The 22,787-nt window shown below is 35.6% G+C and overlaps 1 protein-coding gene across 2 annotated transcripts in view; it reads right to left on the reverse strand.

The window, feature by feature from the left end:
* LOC149802536 (cGMP-dependent protein kinase 1-like) overlaps positions 1-22,787 on the reverse strand; it is a 248,197-nt gene that overhangs the window by 176,273 nt on the left and 49,137 nt on the right. The window lies entirely within an intron of this gene.

Consider the following 22,787-nt stretch of genomic DNA (forward strand, 5'->3'; position numbering starts at 1 on the left):
AATGAACAAGATTGTCCTTTAATCTGGTTCCATTTAAATGTGAAACAAAAATAACTGGGAACTTTAATCTAAAATTCCTGACACAGAGCTTAAATACACGTGCTATTTCCATCCTATCAACAGCCATTTATTTCATCCAAAACATGCAAGTTTTTGATGTTTAAGTGAGATTTTTCACCCAAAAATGTTTTATAATACTCTAATTCGGTCTTGATTTTCTTCCAAATCCAGCTTTTGATCTGTTGTTTTATTGCCATTCTATCTGCCTTTTCTGAAGAACACATTCATGTACAACATTAGGACATTTTTAAGCTGCCATTCAATCTACAATCTATGGATGTTTTCTGTGGCCTTTCTCTTTGTTTCATTACTCTATCCACATAAATAACCTGTCATGTGACTTGTTAAATTGCATAATATGCATTAGGTGAACATGTCAAGTTACATCACTGCAACTCATTGAACCCCATGTCAGGGACAAAGAGATCTAAATGAAAGGTAGTCAGTACCATCAGAAGTAGGTGTACATGTCAAGGACAAAAAGAACTAAATGAAAAGTAGTCAGTACCATCAGAAGCAGGTGTACATGTCAAGGACAAAGAGATCTAAATGAAAGGTAGTCAGTACCATCAGAAGCAGGTGTACATGTCAAGGACAAAGAGAACTAAATGAAAAGTAGTCAGTACCATCAGAAACAGGTGTACATGTCAAGGACAAAGAGATCTAAATGAAAGGTAGTCAGTACCATCAGAAGCAGGTGTACATGTCAAGGACAAAGAGATCTAAATGAAAGGTAGTCAGTACCATCAGAAGCAGGTGTACATGTCAAGGACAAAGAGAACTAAATGAAAGGTAGTCAGTACCATCAGAAGCAGGTGTACATGTCAAGGACAAAGAAAGGTAGTTAGTACCATCAGAAGTAGGTGTACATGTCAAGGACAAAGAAAGGTAGTCAGTACCATCAGAAGCAGGTGTACATGTCAAGGACAAAGAGATCTAAATGAAAGGTAGTCAGTACCATCAGAAGCAGGTGTACATGTCAAGGACAAAGAGAACTAATGAAAAGTAGTCAGTACCATCAGAAGCAGGTGTACATGTCAAGGACAAAGAGATCTAAATGAAAGGTAGTCAGTACCATCAGAAGCAGGTGTACATGTCAACGACAAAGAGAACTAAATGAAAAGTAGTCAGTACCATCAGAAGCAGGTGTACATGTCAAGGACAAAGACAACTAAATGAAAGGTAGTCTGTACCATCAGAAGCAGGTGTACATATCAAGGACAAAGACAACTAAATGAAAGTTAGTCAGTACCATCAGAAGCAGGTGTACTCCTTTAATCCAAATAACCTGATACTACAAATTAACTCCTTTCTCACTGCCTGGATGACTGGTGTGGAAATAATAATAATCATTTTCCTTAAAGCTTGGTAAAAATAGTTCTGATATGTTCCATTACCAATGTCTCTCAGAAGTGGGCTAAGTAAGCTAAGTTGCCTAATATACTTTCTTGAAATTAAAAACATAATAATTTGTATTGGACTTTTCTTTTATAAATACAGAATACTGGCTGCAGGTCTGGTGTTAATTGTTCTTTATGTGTAAATATACCAAAATTGATGACAAGTGTTCCCAAGGTCTTGTTATGTCAGATGGGTGACCTTTCCTCTTCATTTAAGTATTAGAGTGATCCCTCTTTTTTTTGCATGTGCCCATACAATCAAAACAATGTCCCCTTTTTGTGAATGTATCCATACAGTCTAAACAATGTCCCCCTTTTTGTGCATGTGTCCACACAGTCAAAACAATGTCCCCCTTTTTGTGCATGTGCCCATGTAGTCAAAACAATGTCCCTCTTTTTGTGCATGTGCCCATACAGTCAAAACTATGTCCCTCTTTTTGTGCATGCACCCATACAGTCAAAACAATGTCCCCCTTTTTGTGCATATGCCCATACAGTCAAAACAATGTCCCCCTTTTTGTGCATATGCCCATACAGTCAAAACAATGTCCCCCTTTTTGTGCATATGCCCATACAGTCAAAACAATATCCCCCTTTTTGTGCATGTGCCATACAGTCAAAACTATGATGATGGTAATGAGAACCAGTAAGCCTCAGTCTTGAATATTTAAAAACCTCTACATTGTAATGGAAAAATACATGTCTTAAGATTCTTAATGAAGTATATTTTGAAACTACATTATTTTGCTCATTTATGTAGACTAGTTCACAACTAAAATTCTCTATATAAAGTAATAGAGTGGGGGAGAATACAGTGATCCCTCAGAGATGTCAAATCTCAACCAGTAGAAAAATATAAGAAAAAGGTTGTGAGGCACATGTACCGGTAGTAGGGACTTTTTATATGATTTAATTGTTTCCTAATTTTCTAATTTTGTACATGTACATAGTCATGTTGAATAGAACCCACATCTTCCAAAACAATACAGGCAGAATCTTTACAGCACACTCACCCCATTGGCCTTATGGACATTAACCATTTGGTTTAACAGGTCTAGCTCTATGGTCTATGTAAGTGTAAGCAGGCATTTGTGTTTATGCAAATTAATTAAATGATTATTTACAGGACTTACAATTAGTTTTAGATTTTGAAAATGCTGATGATATTAGAGACAAGATAGTAGATTAAGTTTTTCTAATTAGCAAGAGTATCTTATATATAGATTTTAAAGAAATAGATATTGTATACTTGAACTCTGACAATCTTTGCCAACCCTTACACATAAACAAAATTTATTTAATAGTTATATTCTGAGGAAGAGTGAGGTATCAAATGTTTAGTTTAATGTAGGAAACAGATCTGTGTACCAGAAACAATCAAGCCAGTTATAGAAATATGATATCAGGATGTCTCCTGTTAAGTCCACTAAGTTGATATATAAACAGAGGCAGAAATGGTTAGGGAGAGTTTTTGAATTTGAATTTGGTACTTGCAAAAGAAACCATTAAAGAAAAACATAACTGTTTGTTTGTTGGCCCTACCAGTAAATTCCCCAATGTAGCTATCACCCACCCCACACAGCTACAACACACAGAGAAATTTGAGTTCTACTCAGGATATGAAAAAATGTAGTGTATACAATAACACAATGCTATATGAGTAATGTATAATCATAGAAAAATCTCTAAACACCAACCATTATCACCCAGAGCTGTGCTGGTTTGACATTACTGGAAGAGAAAAGGGAGTTAATGCAGTCTGTCACTGAGGCCTAACCTTCGTGACAATTAAATTTTAATTATATATTGAATTATCTATTAGCTACAACTTCTAATATTGACACAAAAGCCAAGAATTTAAAGAATATTTCCTTAAATTACAAAACCAGTTTGAACAGCAGATTCTCCATTCAAATCCATATTTCCATTCACTTACCTTATATATACCAGTTCATGCTTATAAGTCCAATTGCGAAATTCACAGACCCAGAACTGCCATCGCATAATGCACTGGTAGACCTTGATCTGTGCAGTTTGTTAGGAATAATCAGTAGAACAAACAATATAGACTCTGATCGGTGAGCACATTATGCTATGGCAGAGCAGGATCTTTGTTGTTTGTAGTTAATTATATAATGATTACTTAACATCCAATATATATATATATATATATATACACACACACACACACACACACATATATATATATATATATATCTTAAGTGAATATATTTTTATATACATCAACATGTAGAAAGAATTACTATGATTAAATATTCAACTTTGTAATTTATGCCATAACTTACATATTCCGACTTTAATTTGTTGTCCTTGAACAGACAGACTGACAGATCAATATATAGCACTTTCTTGTATGTATGAATGGGCAGAAAAATATTCCATTATGATTAATTATGTACAACTGAAGAATTTCACATTTTTGGCTCAGAATTTGACATTTTATAGTTTAGGATGAATTTTTGAAAAATGACGTATGACCTCATTGAGAATTGTCAATGGTTTTATTTGTCTCTGCACTATGAGTTTCCATCAGAAAATGTTCTGTAAGTGTGACTATTTTAATTAAATTAAATGCAGTTGGAAATAGTTTGGGAATAATAGATTATTGTTTAAAAAAAACCCAGCTAAATAGGGTATTTCCTATTTGAACATCTAAAATATACCCCTCCTCTCCCATCCCATCCACTCCATAAAAGCCCGAGGATGTAAAATAGCAGGCTTGATGCGCCCTCCTGCATGAGACCATTATTGGAGGCAACCATTACTGGATGCTTGTGGTCATGATATTGCCCTAGGCTGCCTCTGGTAATGATATCACCCTGGGATGCATATGGTTATGATATCACCCCGGGATCCATGTGGTTATGATATCACCCTGGGATGCATATGATTATAATATCACCCTGGGATGCATGTGATTATGATATCACCCTGGGATGCATGTGGTTATGACATCACCCTGGGAAGCATATGATTATGATATAACCTGGGATGCGTATGGTTATGATATCACCCTGGGATGCATGTGGTTATGATATCACCCTGGGATGCATATGATTATGATATAACCTGGGATGCATGTGATTATGATATAACCTGGGATGCATATGGTTATGATATCACCTTGGGATGCATGTGGTTACAATATCACCCTGGGATGCATATGATTATGATATAACCTGGGATGCATGTGATTATGATATAACCTGGGATGCATATGATATAACCTGGGATGCATATGGTTATGATATCACCCTGGGATGCATATGGTTATGATATCACCCTGGCATGCATATGGTTATGATATCACCCTGGGATGCATATGATTATGATATCACCCTGGGATGCATATGAGTATGATATCACCTTGGCATGCATGTGGTTATGATATCACCCTGGGATGCATGTGGCTATGATATCACCCTTAGGATGCATATGATTATGATATCACCCAGGGATGCATATGGTTATGATATCACCCTGGGATGCATATGAGTATGATATCACCCAGGGATGCATATGGTTATGATATCACCTTGGCATGCATGTGGTTATGATATCACCAAGGGATGCATATGGTTATGATATCACCCTGGGATACATATGGTTATGATATCACCTTGGCATGCATATGATTATGATATCACCCTGGGATGCATGTGGCTATGATATCACCCTGGCATGCATATGGTTATGATATCACCCTGGTATGCATATGGTTATGATATCACCCTGGCATGCATATGGTTATGATATCACCCTGGGATGCATATGGTTATGATATCACCTTGGGATGCATATGATTATGATATCACCCTGGGATGCATGTGGTTATGATATGCTAATAGATAATGTATTGAATGCTTTAAAATGGTGCAGTGTACATAACAAGTCTGACTGTATTTTAAAGACTGTACCCTTTTTGTATTTTGTTTTACATGCTATTTTCTGGGATGCATAAACTTACATGGCACTTTATAACCACAAATGTGATGGTGTGCTCTTAAACCCAATACATATATTCATTTAAAATTTGTGAAACACCAGGAATTAAAAATATAGATGAATTAAAAAATCTGCTAAAAACCAAACTGCATATTGAAAAAACACTTTGTTGGCCTGAACTAAGCATACATCTAAGCGTGACTCTCTCTCAGCTGGAAAAGCATTAAATTCATAATCCACAGATCTTAGGTTTCATACCAGCCCAGGTCAGCACAATTTGGTTGCTTCACTATATCCTTGGGAAAGGTAATTAGCTCCCTTTTCCTAGGAATAATATTATGAATAATATGTCAAAAGTGACATTAAAATCCACAAAATAATCTGTCTTTTTCATTAGGTCTCTCTCTCTCTCTCTCTCTCTCTCTCTGATACATACACATTCTAGGGCTTATTTAATAACTCAGTGCAATCTTTTCAATTATTTTTGTTGGTGATGGTGCCATTTTGTTTTTAACTGACAGATAATGGATACATTTCAGTAAACACCTAAATAATATCTTGTGAAGTGTGACAAACTTCCTTGATGGCTTCTTTTATGACAACTAAGCTTTGTTTTTTTATTTACCAGTACTGTCATTACATGGATGGATCTCATTTTCCACATTTTTTTTTCTCCCACTGACCTCACCTTGCTTGTAAAAAGAGCAAAAGGATATATCAAAGGTATTTAAAAATTTCATTCCGCTTTTCTGCAGATTAACTATTACTGTTGATCACAGAAAAATTGCAAAACAATTTCAGATGTTTGTAAAAACAAAACAGAGGTAGATTTATTACAAGGCTATTTTGTGGTCTGCAAAGGCGCATGCCTCTGACCATTGACCATTCTCCAAGAAATGTCAATACCAAGGCATTACCTGTATAACTGGACCTCTACAGGCTAATTACTACCTTATTTACAGGATGAAAAGGTATACATCAAACTATATAAGAAATTATTAGAGTTCCCAAATTTTACTTTTCTGACCCTATTATACCTAAACTAATGGTCTTTTTCAGGCCATAAAAGTATTAAATTGAGGAATAAATGTCAAAGGATCATTTTATTGCATAATTGAAAAATGGGACATTTTGATCTGCATTCTTACTTAATTTCCCAATGGTCTAAGTTAAATTTCCTGGCACTTGCAACATGTCTCAAAGGGTCTGATTTTTAACAATTTGGTATGCCATAATCATTCTTCTTCATGACATCAACAAAGAATGGACTGAATTTATTCCAATAATGACTACCACAAAAGCAGCAATTTTCAAAATAATTTAAACTTGATTAATTTTTGCAATCTGAATCTAACTATTAAAATTCAAATTCCAAAATATTCATTCCATCTGAAACCATAAATTCTCACACTTCTTGCAAAAAAACTTTAATCATAAATATTAAAGGACATATAATTGTTCCAAAGGAAGTAAAACTTTCAAGCCAAAAGTAAGCACATCTTTTCTATAATGGTTGAAATAAGTTTACAGATTCAGAATGAAATCTATAACTATTGGTACATTTATGTCAATCCATTTAGCAGGACCACAGACCCCTGATGAAAATTTCCCCAGTAGGCCCAATGAATTACCCAAAAAATTTCTTCTCTTCAGGGATGGGCCCTTGATTGGGTACTTAGAGTACCACGATCAGAGCACACCTCCCCGCTGCTCTGTACCCTACACTGGCTATCCATTCGATCCAAAATTTGTTCTCTGTGCTATGTTTCACTGTCGGACTCTAGTCCAACATACCTATCTGACCTCACCCATGTGTACACACCAGCAAGATACTTACGCTCCTCTTCTGACAATCGTATACTCATTATTCCAAGTATGAAAACAAAGTCATATGGACAGTGTTCTTTTGCATACCAGGGCCCAGCAACGTGGAATGAATTGCCCACTTAACTTGGACACAAAGACACAGTGATCACATTCAAGAGTGCTCTCAAAACTCACTTATTTCGACTGCAAGAACAAACTTAAAGACCTAATAATGTTTCCTACCTTAAATATTCTCAGCATGTTTATTAATGTTTTCTAATTTCATGGTGTTTGTTTTTGTAATTATATCATTACATGTTTTTTATCTTATAGGTGTTGTATAATGTTGTAAAGCGCTTAGAGCTTCTAAAGATTAGGCACTTTACAAAGTCCTCATTATTATTATTATTACTATTATCATCATGGGCCTCCAGAATTTAGTCCTAGTTGTCCTACCCTGTCAGTGGCCCCGCAATTTAGTCACTGTAATCTATCTTTTATATCTATCTATCTTGTAATGGTCTAAATGTGGCTAACATAATCAAAAACAACAATTACGAGAAATGATAAGCACATACAACTGATTTTCCTGATTACACGCTTATGTTAGATGACATTTAAACATTTAATAGAAAAATTTGGGTGCCACCATCACCATTGCCAGAACCACTGGAAAAATAGTACACAATATCTCTCCCAAATAAGCTTATCATCAAGTATTGGGGTGGGGTGGGTATCAACAAGCACTGCAGGATGGGTGGGAAGGTGGATTTGTCATCAAACGTTGGGTTGAGTGTGAAGTTCTACTTATCATCAAGCATTATGGATGGAGTAGGGTGGTTTATCATCAAGCATTAGGGATGGGTTAGGGTGGTTTATCATCAAGCATTAGGGATGGGGTAGAGTGGTTTATCATCAAGCATGAGGGATGGGGTAGAGTGGTTTGTCATCAACCATTAGGGATGGGGTAGGGTGGTTTATCATCAAACATTGGGGTTAGGCGAGAAGGTGGGCATATCATCAAACATTGGAGGTGGGGGTGTGAAGTTGGCCTTATCCAAAATACATTGGGGATGGGGTGAAGGTGGACTGATCAAGCAATAGAGTTGGGTGAGAAGGTGGGCCTTGTGGATGGGGTGGCATGGCTTATCATCAAACATTGGAAAAGGGTGTGAAGGTGGGCTTATCATCCAAACATTGGGGATGGGGTTTTAAAGTGGGCTTATTATCAAGCATTGGGATGGGGTGAGGCAGGCTCATCATCAAACATTAGGGCTGGGTGAAACGGTGGCCTCACCGTCAAGTGCTGAGGGATGGGGTGTTAAAGTGGGCTTATCATCAAGCATTGGGTTGGGGTGGGTGGGATGTGGGCTTGTTAGCAAGCAGTAGGGTGGGGTAGAAAGAGAGCTTATTATAAGTATGCTATATACAAAATATGTGACTAACTGCTAAGAAAATCAAGACATAGAAACAAAGAATAAATACAATCCTTAATGGGAATTTTTGTTACTGCATGTTTTGAATGAAGAACAGACCTTGCTGCAGTTAGTCAATATTAGACCACAGTCAATCTCTCAGTAAAGCAAAGTGTCCTGATCATACAGACAGAAATGATGGAGTCCCTAGAGGCAATTAGTCTATGTTCCTGCTTACATATAAAGAATAACGGACTGATATTAACTGTTAGCCTGGTAAAAAAATATATCAGCTGAACCAGGTTGGCGATACTGATACATTTAAAAATACAAACTCTTGGATATATCACTGCCCTGTTTTCCGTTATGTAATGCACTAATCACACACACACACACACACACACACACACACACACACACACACACAGAGTACTCTGGAAATTTCGGGTACAGAAATATTTTATATGAATCAGAACTGTATTGAAATTTTCCAAAAGGGAAATGTTCAATCCTCCAACCCCCTTTTTCTGCAAAGTTTGCTAACCCTTGGCATTCATAGTGGTGCCTTAAGAAATGATGTGATGTTTTTAGTTGACAAGGGACCTCCCCAATGAGGTTACTCTAAAACCCACTTTATTCTCATCCAAATCAAAACAGAATTTTTCCCCAAATCTCTAACGTACTCTTAAGTTTTACATAATATTTTAATCTTGAATAAAATATTTAAGTCATTTTCCTTTTCTACCCCTAATGAACGAACAGTAAATATCTCGGTAAGGTAGCCTGTTTTTATCCTCGTAACCCCACCCCTTCTCGTTCCTGATTGCTTTACCCTAACCACGAATAGCCTACAATTTTGTATGTACTCTGCCTATAGCCCTCAGATGGTCTGACGCTTTGCTAGCCGAAAACAACTTCCAGGAAGCGATGGTAATACCATTTCTTCTTTTTGAACTGCTGAATTTTTAACCCATCTCTGATATTTTTGAGCGATAACTATGTTTCATGATAATGGATGTAACATCGGCATCATTTTCATTTAAGTCCAACAATACATCATAAATGTGAAAGTATCATATCGATATGACGGTCCATCCAGGAGGAGTATCAGCGCTAACAAGATTTTCAAGATGGTCTCTGACGGCCATATTATATGCCCAAGCGGCACCAGTTTCGCTGAGGAACAATTAGACAACATATACAGTCCTATAGTAGAAATTCAGTATCAATATGACCTTCCCTGCAGGAGTTGCTATACCAAGTTTTTCAATAGGGCTGTCTTAACGGCCATACTTGATGTCAAATAGGCACCATTGTTATTCAAGACCAAAAAGATATCATAATGAATCTTTTGGTCCAAACCCCATAAGAAGTCTTTTGGTCAAAACCCCATGTTGACATGGCCATCCATTCAGCAGTAATAGCAATAAAAAATGTTCAAGGTGGTCGCCATACTCCGTGTCAGATTGGCATACGTTTTACTGAGAGTTAGAAAAACACAGAAAAAAAACCCCGGATATAAATATGACTCTCCGTTCAAGACGAGTAGCATTAAGAACATTTTCAAAATGGCTGCCATAGCAGTCATATTGGATGCCTGATCGGAATCGTTGTTATTCGTACCCAACTAGACATCATACGAAGTCTTTTGGTCATCCATTCAGGAGAAGCAGCGATAACAAGATTTTCAATATGTCCATCGTGGCGGCCGTATTAGATGTAAGATTGGTGCTAGTATCATTTGCAGTTAACCTGACCTTGGGAGAAATGAGTGTGTAAAGTTTAATTACAATCTTCCAAAATGTTTAAGAGGAGTACCGACAACAAACTTGTGCTTACGGAACGGACTACGACGACGGGCAACAAGCTCTTCGAATGCATGCCCAGTGCAGTTAACAATTTAAAATCATAACAGACTGATAGGTACAGATATCAACAAAACATTTTACAAAGTAGCGCTAAGTATTAGCGACCTGTCTATCATACTAAATTTAAGATCTTGACATCATTTAACAGTCGTTATATGCTAGTTCATGTTAGTACTTACTGATCCTTGACAAGTAAGTCACTACAGTTACAAATGAATTGTGAATGAAAACAAACTTGCATGTGGTAATCTTTGTGTAAATATTCAACAGAGACCCTAACTACCAATATTTATTGGGAGACTTTAGCAAAACGAATGTAGAATATTTATCGCTGCTTGAAATTACTACAGTTGATTTTTTTTTTAAAAAAATGAGTTATTGTACAACTAAATATATACTATCAATTACTTAATGAACGTCAGGTGAGTATTGATTGCATAATATTTGCCATATCAAATGATAATACGCCACAGCATGCTAATATCTGTAATATAGCGTTTTCCCTGACAAAAAAAAAAAAAAAAACAACAACAAAAAAATCGAGGTTATTATGTGTGCATCCCAATCATCTACTCCCAACTCGGTCAGTCTCAACTCGTCTTGTCTAACTGTCTACTCCCATCTCGACTGCTTCATCATCAACATTTTCATCAGCATCATACTATTATTATTAGTAGCAGTATTATGATTATTATTATTATTATTATTATTATTATTATTATTATTATTTTTTTTGGGGGGGGAGGCTGTCGTGTTTACGCAAGTCTGTAGTCCTTTTGTGTCATGTGTCACAGCATCACTTCACATCACATCCGTCCGAATTTTAAGTACATGTGCACTCAGCTTAGCGTTACGTCAGCATGCTAGTGGCTATAATGCCCATTAAAAGTTGGGTTCCATAAATGTAAAAATAAAGCATTGCCCCCACCCCCTTCAGATGAATAGAAAGTCTCCCAAATCGACTTATACATGCAGTACTACAAGATAAATAACATTAAAAAGGCATATACAATAAATGATAAAGATAAAAATATCCTTAGAATGTATGTTAAATTATATATATATATATATATATATATATATATATATATATATATATATATATATATATATATATATATATATCCCTTCAAAAACTTAAAAATATTCTCTCATCTGGAATTTCATTTCCCCTCAATAACTATAAAAGGATCTCATAAATCACATTAAGAAAATCTATAAAATTAAATTTTAAACATTTTCTAGCCAAACTGTATGCAGTTATGGCCCGGTTTGACTTAAAGCTGTTCTTCAATTGCATGGTGTTGGCGGGAACATCCATATCGTAAATACAATATTTCTAATCTGTAGCTTAAAAGCAAAGGAAACAAAAGATTCCAATTAGTTACTTAATTATAGCAGTAGCCATAGCAGCACAGTTGCTTTCTTTCGAGTCTTCAAAAGAGCCACCTGTATTCTGTAGATAAATTATTTTAGTCAAAATATGTATTTGTGTTTTTGCTAGCGGTATGACATAAAATAGGGTTGGAAGGTGGATACTATGTTTGCTTTTTGCTATTACTTTTTCATTTATTCCAGCTCTTATTAGTTGATGTCGCAGCTTCCAATCTACAGTTGCCGGTTTGGAAGTGAAAAATTGAAGACGACTGGTACTTTTATTTTTATTTTTTTCTTTCCCTAAATGATAAAAGCTATTGGATTGGGACCACTTGAATGAGTAGAACGGGTAACCAACTGATAAAAGCTATTGGATTGGGACTATATCAATGAGTAGAACGAGTAACTAAATGATAAAAGCTACTGAATTGGGACTATTTCAATCAGAGAACAGGTAACTAAATGATAAAAGCTATTGGATTGGGGCTATTTGAATGAGTAGCACGGATAACCAAATGATAAAAGCTATTGGACTGGGACTATTTCAATGAGTCTAACGGGTAAATAAATGATAAAAACTACTGGATTTGGTCTATTTCAATGAGTAGAACGGGTAACCATAGCCACATCGTTTATTCTTTTGGCCTTACCCTAATGCCCACGCTTCCTGTGACATGTACGCAGTGTAATCCATTCAACTTCCTATTTAGCTTAAGGCTGGCCACAACAATTTGTGAAAGCTCAACAAACTCCATAAAAAAACATAAATATCCATTAATTTAAACATATAAAACTTAACAGGATGTGATTTCAATTTTTTTAAAGTCAAACAGCACACAGATTTCCCTTCCTTCTCTCAATGAACACATTTTAACTTAATGCATAGAACAACCACACTGTGAAAAGAAATTCCACAATTCACAAAATAATCTGAAAACTGGCATTTTCGCATTAGATTTGAAACTCGTTGGAAACAATTCAGATCGAGTACAAATCCACGGGTATGACCATATATAGACTGGATAATCCACGGGTATGACCACATAGTGACTGGATAATCTAAATTTATATTTGTGATTTTTTTAATGTAAAAGATGTCTAACGAATATTATTGGTCGATATGAAATGTCCATTACAAACATTAAGTTCGTTATAAATAAAAATTCCCCACTCGCATGTACCTTTGAAGTAAAACACTGCATTTTATGGTATTAGAAATTTGTCATGATGAAGGAACCCGATTCCTTTAGGAATTCTTACTCGTGGTTCTTTTCAATTGTTTTCTGCCGCTATCCTTTGTCGAAATCTGTTCACTGTTCTAAAAGGCGCCATTGCACTTTACGGTTTTTAATGGGCTTCATGCTCCAGATTTACCCACTCTGAATTTCACAAGCAGTATGAACGGCATGCACCAGTTGACGGTCATGTCGAAGCAAGTCAGCAGCAATGACCAAGATTTTGTCAGAATGTCACGCTAATCTTTACCTTTGAGTACATTTAATCTGTTTTACATGCTGTTCCAACTAGAATTCCACGCGTATAACATAAATAACTAAACTACCTGAATTTAAACTTTGAATTTTTTAAAATACACAATTTACTAATAATTGTTCAACGTGCGACTATGACAGAGTACATAAACGTAATGATCATACACTTTTACTATGTTAAAATATTTCCCATAAAGCCAGGGTTCGATAAATGTAACAAATTTGACAATACAGCTAAACGGGCAAAATTTTCATAAATAGCTGAACTTTGGACTGAAAAATGGAATGATGTCATGATGTTCGTGCTTATAGGACAAGGAAACACACGAAAACTGGTACCCACAAAAACTGAAGTCACAGTAGTATACATACGAAAGATGTAGCTGCATTAATAGCAGAAACAGGTCTACCACATGCACGCAGATGTTTTACTTAGAAGAAGTGGGTGGTATAAATCTGGCACTTCTTTTGAGTTACTGTCAATAAAATAGGTCCATCTCTCAATACCAATGAATACTGTACTCACAGGGATGAATGTAACTGTTAACACTTCTCAGTAGCTCAAGAGGGTCAACCTAGCCCTGGATATTCTTGCTAAATTTTCGAGTTAAAATAACTCCACAGACCCATTATCTGCATAAACAGGAGCCCGCAAAGTTTGTATGATCTTTAACCCTGAAATCCAAAATCATCTAAATTCTCTTTCACTTGACCCTTCCCTTCGTGATAGACAAATTTCAGCAAGGTCTGTGACAGCTGTAACGTGGGTGGGGGGAAGCTGGCAATTTTCCTATATCAATCAGCCAAATTTACTATTTTAAACAAGTCGGACTAAGAGATTGAGAGGCCATACATTTTCCATCTGGAATTTAGACGGTTGCTAGGTAAACTACAAAAACACAGCTTTAGTGGAACATGTATTAACAAGCATTCCTGAAAACGTTGACCAAAACTGACTGAGCGGTTTGTTGTTGTTTTTCAGCGCATGATAGACTATCCATGGTAGCCACTATAACTGGTTGAGGAAGACCCGGGAAAACCCCGGTAAGAACCACTGACCCACGGAAGCTACTGGCATGCTTTCTCACATACACATACTGGTTGAGTCCGAGACTCGAACCCACAGGAGGTGTCAAAAATATATTCAATACCGGGTCCTTAAGGAATCGAATGAATCGCTAAGGAAAGCCATAAAAAACTACAACTTTAACAGAGCATATCCGAATGAACATTCATACAAAGCTTGACCAGAACTGACTTACGTTTTTTAGTTTCAGAAATATATCTTCCACTGGTTTATATGGAAATGAAATAGATGATGGAAATGCCATAAAAACAACTTTGGAAGAGCATCTATAGGAAACACGGTTTCACATAAACTGGCTCATTCGCTATGGTGAAAGTATCAAAAGTAAGTTTTATATTTGTTGCTAAGGGACCAAGCGATTGCAGGTCACCAAAAAACAACGCTGACAGAATATCTCATAATAACATACCTACAATGTTTAATTAAAGTTGAATCCATAATTTAAAAAAATGCCAGACAAATGTTACATTTTTAACAGAAATATCTGTATTTGCAATTTAATATGACATCCGATGGTGTTAATTTGAAAAGAGGTCTCTGATTTTCCCACTTGAACAGATTACTGATACAATGATCCGTTGTTGTTGTTGTTGTAGGGTTTAACGCCATTTTTTAGCACACGATAGGCTATACATGGCGGCCAGTATTATTGGTGGAGGAAGAACCCGGGAAATCCCCGGAAAGAACCACAGACCCTCGAGAAGTTACTGGCAAGCTTTCTCACATATCCACATTGGCTGAATCCGAGACTCGAACCTACGCAGACAGAGGTGAGATGGCAGTGATCCGTAACGGAGAGCGCTTTAGACCATTCGGGGCCCCAATACAATGATCCGTACACTAGTATATACTTTATATACAAGGTATGCCAGCTTGTTTTTGAAATTTTTTAAAAAGTGTGATTACAAGGATACAGGTCCAAATATTTGCAAGTCCATTTTAAAAAATGTGATAACCTCTTCAAGTCCATTTTAAAAAGAGTGATTACAAGGATACAGGTCCAAACATTTTCAAGTCCATTTTATAAGGTGTGATTACAAGGATACAATTCCAAACATTTGCAAGTCCATTTAAAAAGTGTGATGACCCCTTCAAGTCCATTTTAAAAAGTGTGATTACAAGGGTACAGGTCCAAACATTTTCAAGTCCGTTTTAAAAAGTGTTATTACAAGGGTACATGCCCAAACATTTGCAAGTCCATTATAAAAAGTGTGATAACCCCTTCAAGTCCATTTTAAAAAGTGTGATTATATGGGTACAGGTCCAAACATTTTCAAGTCCATTTTAAAAAGTGTGATTACATGGGTACAGGTCCAGACATTTTCAAGTCCATTTTTAACAGTGTGATTACAAGGGTACATATTCAAAACTTTTCAAGTCCGGTTTTAAAAAGTATGATTACAAAGGTACAGGTTCAAACATTTTCAAGTCCATTTTAAAAAGTGTGACAACCCCTTAAGTCCATTTTAAAAAGTGTGATTACAAGCGTACCGATCCAAACATTTTCAAGTCCATTTTTAACAGTGTGATTAAAACGGTACAGATCATAACATTTTCAAGTCCATTTTAAATATTGTGATTACGTTACAAGGGTACAGGTTCAAACATTTTCAAGTCCATATGGCAAGCTACTTTGTCAATGAAAGTACAGATCACTTTTGTTGATATCTGTGTTTATTCTTACAAAGAATATGCAAACAAATGTTATCTAAAGACAGACACTACCTTAGTCAGAATGAACGCCTTGTAAATAGAGCAATATGAAGGGGGAAAAAAAACCCCACACAAGTTCGGCAATGTATGCTGATTGTTTAATGTTACATCATCACAATCCTGGTCATACAGTACCCAAAAAGTTTAGTTGTCCCCAAAATAGCATATAAAATAAAGATAAACGCAAAAATGGATACAATCCTTAAAATGCAAAATCAATTTCTTTCAATATCAAGCGCGTTTTTTTAAAGGTCCAAGGTCTTCTCAGCTGGAAAATTGTTACATTACGCATCCCAGAGCAAAAAGGTTGCATCCATTACTCGCCTCCTACAGCATGCGGGGGTTGGGATGGAGCTCACCTGACCTATTCTACATCCCCGATCCCTCGTGGAGAAGCGGTGGTTGGGTGGGGTGGGGAAACTTTACCTGCTGAAAAACCATCCTACTAGCCAAAAATGGGCCATGACTGGTAGCTCTGGACCACTTTTCCGTTGCTTTGGGAACATATCAACTTATATATCATTAGTAATACATTTAAATAAATTATATGACGAAAAGAAACACGAAAACATACGAAGAGAACAATTGTTAAAGATGGCGGTAATGCGGTAAACGAAGGCAATACTATGGAAATAAAAACAAGCAAGAGCAGGGAACTCTTTTAGATCGGCCGGTGTCAATTTGCAAGAAAAATACATAATTACAGTTAAACTAAATACAGTATTTAATGCCCCCCCCCCAAAAAAAAATGCATGATTCTGCCGACCGTCCCTGTTTTTCCTTTTCCGTTTTTCGTTGCCAAGCCTAGCACTTTGTCCCCTGGGGTAAAAAAAAAATAAAAAATAAAAAATAAAAAATCCCGACATTTATTTGTGCATCTAATTGATTACTTGAGCTGGTTCAGCCAGTATTTGAAGTTCTTAGGACACTATATATACTAAAAATTTTATATATAATACTGAAAGTTCGTTAGTTTTTTTCTTAGGCTGAAAAATCACTTAAGAGTAAGGATAGCTGGCACGAACTGTAAACACAAGTATATCTGCAAAGTGCCACATATAACACAAATGCACTCTTCGCGAGTGCTGCCCTCTGTCCATAACAACAGCCGATAGGGTGAATTATAATACTCCTATAAAAATATTTCAACAGTTAGATTTGGTATTGAATAGTAATGTCTGTGTTTGTTTTCTTCTTCTTTTCTAACTAAATACTAAGATATGTTATTAAGTGGATCCAATAAATTCTTAATGACAAAAGTTGAAGTCAGAATTACACTTCACAGTAGGTATAGAGTATTGCTCCACTGAAAATTTGCCTGACGTTGAGCATTTTATCGATGTGTCCATTGTGGCATATAGGACTCGCGATCAGAAGGATCTAACTTCGAACTCTGCAGCTGTCATAGTGCGTCTTTGGGCAAAGTATCCCCCTTTTGAAACATTTCTAACCAACCACCCACATATAGTTTCGAGCACTATTATATAGAAAAAAATGTAACGATTTCAAAAAGTATCCCCTTTTTGAAACATTTCTAACCAACTACCCACATATAGTTTTGAGCACTATAATATAGAAGAAGTGACTTTCGAGTCCAATACATTGCATTAGAGACAATAGTACGATAGCTGGTTCTTCCCTTGTAGCGACCGATCGCCTGGTAGCTTCGGGACGATCAACCCCTCGTCGTGGATAGGGGTCGTTCCAGCCAGCATGCAATGCCGATCTAGCCAGGAGTGCTTGGGGGGGGGGGAGAGAGAGAGAGAGAGAGAGAAAGAGAGAGAGAGAGAGAGAAAGGAGAGAGAGAGAGAGGGGGCAGGCGGACCCTCTCTCTCTCTCTAGTATCGATATGGCTTGGGTAGAGTGTGTGTGAGGTTAGGAATGTACATTCCTGACCAACTACCCACATATAGTTTCGACCACTATTATATAGAAAAAATGTGATAATCATGGTCTCGGTTGAAAGTGGAGAGAGAGAGAGAGAGAGAGGCGGTCCCTCTCTGGTGGCTAGGTAGCAGGGACCTCGCTAGGCTACCTTTGTCATAGGACAAGCGAGAAGAGAGAGAGAGAGGCAGACAGACACTCTCTATGGTAGCTAGCTAGGTGCGACCGAGAGCTCGACTTCTCTCTCTCTCTCTCTCTCGTAGCTAGTTAGGTGCGAGCGAGAGCTAGCCTACCTGCGACAAGACAAGCGAGAAGGGAGAGAGAGGCAGGCAGACAGACACTCTCTCTCTCAAGTACCGATATGGCTTTGGTCGAGTATGTGTAAGGAGAGCGAGGAAAGGCCTAGGGAATCTATGGCTTCGCCTTGGTACAAAACCCTTGGTAGCGAAGTAACAATTTCAAAAAGTATCCCCATTTTGAAACATTTCTAACCAACTACCCACATACAGTTTCGAGAACTATTATATAGGAAAAAAATGTGATTATGACGGTCTCGGTTGAAGAGACCACGACAATATATATATATATATATATATATATATATATATATATATATATATATATATATATATATATATATATATATATATACTGTTATGTACTGATGTGCCGTTGATAAATATATTTAAAAAAACAGTTGAAAACCACAACAAAACCAAACACTATTTTTATTCATGTTTCAAAGATGACTTCTCTTTTGCATACACATTACCTTTTGTACTTGTATTATTTATGTCCAGATAAGGTTCAACACGCATGTACGGATTTAGGACCCTTTTCTATAGTAAATTTATTTCAAGTAAAACAATAGAACTGTGCCCATTTTGAACACAAGAAACAACCACCGTCTTGGAAAAATCGTAGATCCACCCGTGTACGCTCTTCTTTCGAAATCATTGGTACCATGGAGAACATAGATCAGAAGCTATGAGTAAAACTGGGTCAATGTCATTACAGTTATTCAGGTGGGTGGGTGCATTTATATGTATGAAAATCGAGTGCTTCGATGGAAGGCATTGCATTAAATGGGATTATGCCCTTGATATATTGCAAAACTTACAATGCTTCATATGGTTAATTATGTACAAAAAATTGAGGCAAATGAGAATTTTATAAAAGCATTAGATCTATTGAGAAAAATCCCAAAACAAGTTTACCCAGAGGAATGAAGAAGGGCTCTTTGGCAACAGTGTGATATATGACCTGCAATGTATACCATGTTTTTGGCAATCATACTTGAAAAGATGAAACTTTGTTTCGCAACTTTTTCATGACTTTTTACATTTGTTTGAGAGATCGAGATCATGCAATATGACATCAGAAATGGTCATTGCGTAAAGGTTGTAGTGTTGTATAACTGTTGAGGAAACTTTACTCCCATTGATCAGTACTAAGCAGTCTTTCACGTGCTAATGTGTTGTTAAACGTTAACCAATCTATCAATCATTCCTTATTTTGTGGATACTTTGCTAATGTGTTCTTACAACCAGAGAATAAAGCATTCGTTTCTTTGTGGATATATTGCTACTGCACTATTAAAATCACGAAATCAATCCTTCATAGCGTTGTGGATACCTTGCTATCGTGTTATTAAAACTAACAAAACAATCCTTCTTTTTTTTGAAGATATATTGCTAGTGTGTTATTAAAACTAAACAACCAATCCTTCGTTTATTTGTGGATACATTGCTAATGTGTTATTAAAACCAACCAATCATTCCTTCATTCCTTTGTGGATACACTGCTATTGTGTTATTAAAACCAAACAGTCAATTCATTGTTTTTTGTGTGGATACATAATATGCTAATATCTTATTACAACCAACCAACCAATCAGTCGTTTCTTTGTAAATACATTGCTAATGTATTATTAAAATAATAAATTGATCCTTCATTCCTTTGTGAATACATTGCTATTGTGTTATTAAAATAATAAATTGATCCTTCATTCCTTTGTGAATACATTGCTAATGTGTTATTAAAATAATAAATTGATCCTTCATACCTTTGTGAATACATTGCTATTGTGTTATTAAAATAATAAATTGATCCTTCATTCCTTTGTGAATACATTGCTATTGTGTTATTAAAATAATAAATTGATCCTTCATTCCTTTGTGAATACATTGCTAATGTGTTATTAAAATAATAAATTGATCCTTCATTCCTTTGTGAATACATTGCTATTGTGTTATTAAAATAATAAATTGATCCTTCATTCCTTTGTGAATACACTGCTAATGTGTTATTAAAATAATAAATTGATCCTTCATTCCTTTGTGAATACATTGCTATTGTGTTATTAAAATAATAAATTGATCCTTCATTCCTTTGTGAATACATTGCTATTGTGTTATTAAAATAATAAATTGATCCTTCATTCCTTTGTGAATACATTGCTATTGTGTTATTAAAATAATAAATTGATCCTTCATTCCTTTGTGAATACATTGCTAATGTGTTATTAAAATAATAAATTGATCCTTCATTCCTTTGTGGATACATTGCTATTGTGTTATTAAAACCAACTAATCAATCCTTTGTTTCTTTGTGGATACACTGCAAATATGTTTTTAAAATTAACAACCAATACCTCGTTTATTTGTGGATATGCTGCTACGGTGTTATTGCAACCAAACAATCAATCCTTTGTTTCTTTGTGGATACACTGCAAATATGTTTTTAAAATTAACAACCAATACCTCGCTTATTTGTGGATATGCTGCTACGGTGTTATTGCAACCAAACAATCAATCCTTTGTTTCTTTGTGGATACTTTCCTATTGTGTTATTAAAACTAAAGAATCCATCCTTCGTTTCTTTGTGGATTCATTGCTAATGTGTTATTAAAACCAATTAATCAATCCTTCGTTTCTTTGTGGATACATTGCTATTGTGTCGTTAAAGCCAACCAATCAATGCTTTGTGTCTCTGTGGATACATTGTTGATGTCTTATTAAAGCCAACCAAGCAATATATATATATATATATATATATATATATATATATATATATATATATATATATATATATATATATATATATATATATATATATATCTTCAAATCGGCAAAGTCTAACATTTTAGTGGAATTAAAATGGTATGAAATAATTCTAATTTCAACACAAATGCTTCAAAACCACGCAAACCTACTAATTTTAGCATTCTATTCCAAAGCACTTCAATTGTTTTATAAATGCTGACCATAGGTTACATACGCTTACTATTAAGAAAAATTAGATAACAAAAATTTCAAAAAAGTGTTGCGTCTGCTGGAAGCAAAATTGTGGGAAAGAAATAAGTCTAACTGATGCTGTTGCAAATGCCACGAGGTTAAATAAATATTGATCCATTAAAAAAAAATATCTGGCTCATTGTCGTTAGAAACGATCCACAGATAATGAAGTATCATCACACGATGATTATTATATGAAAAGCCTAAAGGGGAAGTAATGAAACCTCATAGTATTGATCATTAGCAGGTGATAGGTGTGTTGCATTTGGGGACTGGTTTTATTCTGATTAAAAAAAATTAATTTGGCTTTGCAATATCATACCAAATGCTATCAAAACAATATACAATATTTCTCGCCAGGGATTCTAATTTGTTACTGTATTTATTTCTTGTTTATATCATAGAATAGAGCCTTCCTTATATTATTGTTTCCATTATTATTATTATTATTATTATTATTATTATTATTATCGCAAGCCAGATATAAACTATTTCTCTATATACATCTACATTTATATTTTGTATTACTTGCTTGATAACGGGGAACAGGTGGTGCTATTATATTTCTCAAAACAAAATAATTAAGCCAATTATTAGGTACATGTGTTATTTATACTAACTATTCAGAACTTGATGGTAGCATGGATTAGTTTAATAAAACAGCCCTTGTCAGGTTTCTTGCTATTAGGAATTCCTGCGATATTCTGACGTATAAATGTTTAGTAATTTCATAGTGGAACAGTTATGTGCATTTATGTCTGGGGCAATGTTTCGTAGTACGTAACATGAAGTACCATACAAGTGTGAAATTTTAGTCGCGTGAATGTGTTGAGTACAGAATTATTATTTTGATATCAGCACGTTTAAAACCCCTTCAGCTGACAGCGGCTGTTGTGTTGGGGTCCTTGGGAAAAGGGAAACATCGACCTGAAGCCAAATGTGCTGAGACTGAATGTTTTGTGATTAAAATCAGATCTTCACATAGGACAGTCAAGATCTGGTTTAATCAGATTGAGACTGTAAGGAAAGTGAAATAACCATTATCCTTATATCTTGACTTGCAAAGGCTTTTCGTCTACTTTTGCAATACGGCAACATTTGTTTCGTTTAAAAGTGACCTTGTGATCAAAGGTGCTCTTTTCTACCCACTCTTCCTTAAACAATTCCTATGAGGAGAAGTGAGATGAATTTCTAGATGTCATGATTAAATGGTTGATCTGAGGTAATACAAATCTTTGTCCTGCACTTTAGGTGATCTTTGATTATGAGAATGGGAATATGGTATTTTGCTTAGAATAGCCAGCTTTCCTTTTAATACAGAAAGGTGGAGTACTTAACTGAAAAAGGTGGTGGGACATCACCCTACTAGAACTGCCACTTACATTTCCTAAACTAGTTCTCTATAATGTTATATCGATTATAAAC

The sequence above is a fragment of the Sinohyriopsis cumingii genome, chromosome 3, assembly GCF_028554795.1.
Source record: "Sinohyriopsis cumingii isolate HCF-2022 chromosome 3, ASM2855479v2, whole genome shotgun sequence".
Taxonomy (NCBI): Eukaryota; Metazoa; Mollusca; class Bivalvia; order Unionida; family Unionidae; genus Sinohyriopsis; species Sinohyriopsis cumingii.